The sequence below is a fragment of the Dioscorea cayenensis genome, chromosome 6, assembly GCF_009730915.1.
Source record: "Dioscorea cayenensis subsp. rotundata cultivar TDr96_F1 chromosome 6, TDr96_F1_v2_PseudoChromosome.rev07_lg8_w22 25.fasta, whole genome shotgun sequence".
Lineage (NCBI taxonomy): Eukaryota > Viridiplantae > Streptophyta > Magnoliopsida > Dioscoreales > Dioscoreaceae > Dioscorea > Dioscorea cayenensis.
In genome coordinates, this window is record NC_052476.1 from 16731837 (window position 1) to 16736994 (window position 5158).

The window sequence follows — 5158 nt, forward strand, 5'->3', positions numbered from 1 at the left end:
ATTGTTGATGAACACGCGTGAGGCCTAGTGTACTTTGTAATTTCCCAAAGCTGTCTCCGCTTGCTGTAGGATGCGCGAACCCTCCAATTGCACCCATCACCATATGACTTACATTTACCGGAGTATCGAGTTGGATCAGACTCAATAACTTTGTATTTGACAGATTTAAGTAAGCAGTAATGCTTAATTGCGGTCACAGCATCATCTTTGCTTTGAAACCTCATGCCTACATGAAGATCTCCATTTGTAGTTGCTCCAGTTAATGTGTCGGCATAAAATAAAAGGTACTCCGGAAATTCTTGTGAGGACATTGCTTCCAAATCAAATATCCACATATGTGCTGGAGGCTCCATTGGTGCCATCATGAAATTATGGCCGGTCATTGGAACGTCTTCAAGATTGCATTCTTCTAACTGAATATTATCAACACTTGCTTCAGTGTCTTTACCAAAGATATCACCATCGTCGTCCTCATCGTCTCCACTAGATCGGCCATACTGACTGAATTCGGTTTCATGAGTATCATGAAAAGAACTTGTTCCCCCTTGTAGATGTTGTGAATTAGTAAAATAATTATTGGGTGGTGGATCATTTTGTGCCCTCCACTCCGTTGAGAGCTGTTCAGGTTCATTAACTTGGCATGGTGATGAAATCCTCTCCCGTCTCAAATTGCGTTGAACTTCGTCATCTGGGGCGGTTTGTTGTTGGGAAGGAGCACCTCGAAAATTGCAGCGCTGAACTCCACGTACAATTCAATAATGCCAATATCTCGGATTTCTTTTGTGGCGATCGAACATCATCCGAACATCTCGGTCATTACGTAATTTGAATGACCGATAGCAAATATTACTGGATCCTGAAGAAATTGGGAGCCGGTATTTGATACATGAAACTCCTTGGTTGTCAGCAGTCTCAATGCTTTCTTCAATGGATCTCTTTAAATTTTCTTAAGAGATGTCGTCTTCGATATAAAAATATGATTGATCGTCCGACAAAAATATAATTGTGTCTTCACTAGTAATGATTGAACCATTGTAGTAAACCAATACAAGTGAAGTCTCTGCCAACCTATTTTGTGAGTAACTGAGTAAATAGTGTGTAAGAGTGAAAATGGGCTACTAATGTTGGTTTATATAAAGAGCTCGAATTTTGAAAATTTCATTTATGAACATTGTAGGTTTCACCGTCCTAATTACTGATTAGTGCAGGTTTGACCAACCTATTTTGTGCTAAGTACTAACTAGTGCAGGTTTGACTGTCATACTTTGTCCCAATCACTGAGTGGTGCAGGTTTGACCGGTGTACTTTGTGCTGACTGGTGTAGGTTTGACTGTCCTGTTTTGTCCCAATCACTGAGTGGTGCAGGTTTGATCGGCGCACTTTGTGCTAACTGGTGCAGGTTTGACTGTCCTACTTTGTGCTAATCACTAAGTGGTGCAGGTGTGACCGGCGTACTTTGTGCTAATCACTGATCGGTGCAACTTTAACCGATCTACTTTATACTATTTATTGACTGGTGGAGGTTTAAGTGACCTACTTTGTACTAATTACTGATCGATGCAGGTTTGACCGACCTACTTTGTGCTAAGTACTGACCGGGGCAGGTTTGACCGTCTTACGTTGTGTTAATTACTGACCGGTGCAGGTTTGACCAACATACTTTGTACTAATTACTGATATGTGCAAGTTTGACTGTCCTACTTTGTGCTAATTACTGATCAGTGTAGGTTTGACCAACTTACTTTGAACTAATTACTGACTGGTGCAGGTTTGACTGACGTACTTTGTGCTAATTATTGACATGTGTAGGTTTGACCGTCCTACTTTGTCCTAATTAATTACCGATACAAGTTTGACCAAACTACTTTATGCCAATTACTGACTGGTGCAGGTTTAACCGACCTATTTTGTACTAAGTACTTACCGGTGCACTTTTCATTATCCTACTTTGTGGTAATTATTAACCAGTGCAGGTTTGACAACCCTACTTTGTGCTAATTACTAACGGTGTAGGTTTGACCGTCCTACTTTGTACTAACTACTTACCGTTATAGATTTAACAATCCTATTTTGTATTAATTAATTACCGGTGCAACTTTAACCGTTTTATTTCTAATATTTTTCGAGATTTGTAGTTTTTTTTAAATAAAATGTTAATATATATATATATCAACAATTATTTTTAATTAAAAAAATTAATTATATAAAAAGAATTCTTTTAAAACCTAACAGCTACATTAGTTTTTAAAAAAAAAACAAAAGAAAAACAGGAGTTACTCTCCCGTTTTCATTTTTATGTATTAAAAAAATTTAAAAAAGTTTGAAAACGGGAGAGTTTCTCCCGTTTTCAAAATTTTTTAATTAAAAAAATGAAAATGGGAGAAACTCTCCCTTTTTCTATATTTTAAAATAGAATAAAAAAATAAAAAAAGCTGAAAACGGGGAAAGTTTAATCGTTTTCCACCAACCTGCGTATTTTGGTAAATAATCCTAAACTTGCGTAATTTAGTAAATATTTTTTTTTGTAATATTTTTAAAAAAAGCCACTCTCCAACCTTCATTCATTTTCATTAAAACAATGGTTTTTTGCATGCCCTTCAATGTTATATATATATATATTACTTCAAAATTGATCCTAAAACCATGCATTTTTGGTCAATGATGGGCCCCACATCCCTTGATTATTTTGAAACAACCCTAAAACCGTGCATGCCATGCATGGCTTCTTCAAATAAGAGCCTTTTGGATTCTTCATGAGTATGCATGCTTCTCACACTCACACACACACACACACACACACATATATATATATGCATGCTTCTCACTCTCTCTCTCTCTCACACACACACACACACAGATATATATATATATTGTCCCACAAATAGACTAGCCTCATTTTTTTTTTTCAGCCAAATCAGGTTGCATTCTGCCATGCATGGCTTCTTCAAATAAGAGCCTTTTGGATTCTTCAGGAGTATGCATGCTTCGTACTCACACACACACACACACACACACACACACACACTATATATATATATATATATTTGTCCCACAAATAGACTGGGCTCATTTTTTTTATTTTTTTTAGCCATATCAGGTTACATTCTACAATGCATTAGGCACAAGTTTAGCCCTGCCGTAGGATATGTCTTTGATGTTTGGACATTACATAATTCTCACTTCATTACTGTCATCTTCATCTTCATTCTTTGTGCCCTTCTCTAATTTTAAAAATGTGTATACTGATGTTCAACCTCCAAGATGGCATAGCTTTCTTTCTACCACTAGCCTTCTAGCTTTAACGTACACAAATTTCATTTCATTTGGCAAATTTGTTGGTATTATTATTTTTATATCTTCCTCATATGGTTTTATCATCAATATATACTTGCTTCATGTTTCAGTGCGGCTGCACAGCTCTTGTTCAACTTCACCATAGCAATAGTTCACAGATATCTTTCCGGCGGTCATCATATTTGTTGCTTTCATCAGACCATCAGCAACATTCATTGAGATTGTCAAATTTGCTCTTGGTCACATGATCCTAGGAAGAGTAGTGTCCCATTAATTGGTTGTCTCTTCTAAGATGCCGATCAATCAATTCCTCATTTTTTTTTTGATTTTTTTTAGGATCTACTTTTAGTCCATCTTTGATTCATCCCAGGACGATTTGGACCCATCATTGTCCATCGAATCCAGATCCGCATCAGTCTTCTCATACTCCTCCTTAATCTTCACGCCTTCATGTATCAGCAACGTCGCATTATTATCATCATCGATAACAACCATTTGATGCTTATCAGACAGATCGGATTAGTTCATGCCATGCAAGGACGTAATGAGAGAAACTTCTGGATCATAGACCGATGATGAGGAAGCAATGGTTCTCAGATCTACATCAGATTTCTTGTTCGAATCACTCAGCTTCGACTCAGACAAACTACCAAGAATTTCACTGTCATTCATCCACCTCACAGGTTGCCCACCCTTGTCTTCATTAACGAGGCAACATCGGAATTGGATAAGATGCACTTCAGCATAGAGTTCCATTGATTCTTAACCACATTGTTAGTTTGGTCAGAGAGAAACAACACGATCATCGCTCATCAGTTGCTGAAAAGAGCATGAGCACAGACGATGATAATGTCTTTGTCAGGGTAAATAGTCAGTGTTCCCAGTCTGGCAAGGTTGGTTGCACTATCAAACCGGCATGACTTGCTGGAACGTCCTGCGATGAAGCTGCTTATCAACGACTAGTAATATGACCGCCTTCTGGTATAGCGCCTTCATTTTCCTTACTCCAATCATCTTCATCATCATCATCTGAGACAATATTCGAACTTTCTTCATCTTCTTTCTTCTTTTTCTTTCTTCTTTAGATTTTAAAGAAGGGGTGGAGAAGGTGACAGCGCCGAGGCTTTTGGTACCGGGAAGATCACTAATGACCAGGCGGTTCAGGCACACCACCACCGCTATATCTCATGAGGACGGAGGCCTCGTGACCGCCAGTCCAGCACCACCTTCTCCCGAAGACACCTTGCTGAGCTTGATTTGCAGCATTTCTGTTCTCGCGATCATGATAGCCGTAGGGTTTTGGGTTTGCATCTCCTTTAACAAAATATTCCCATCTTTTGTGAACTTGATATCTCTAACATGCTCAACAAACATCTTAGCCTTGAGAACATCTTGCAGGCTATTGGCAGTGTACATTGTTGGTCATATGTGATACCGCCGACTTGTTTAGCACCTCAGCATTTGGATTAAGAACACGCATAAATATCTTTGCGTAGGTGAGGCATAGCGTGGAAACTTCGAGTCGGCGACCCAGTTTCTCAAGCTTCTCCGTCTTCGTCAGTTCCTCGTCAAGAACAGCAACAGGTGACGAGCAATGATAGTAGCAGCAGTGATGAACATGGTAGGCAGCAACAACAATAGCAGCAATAATGGCGGCAGCAATGTTGGTAGACGATGGCAACAAAGGCAGCAGCACTAGCAACAGTTGCAACAGTAACGACGACAACAACGTACAGAAGGCAGCAGCAGTAGCTTTTCTTCTTATATATATATATATATATTGAAGAGATAGTGCCAAAGAAAAAATGTAGAATGGCCTATCCCAGGAGAGTCGTTCGGCTGGAGAAAAAAGGAAGAAGACCAC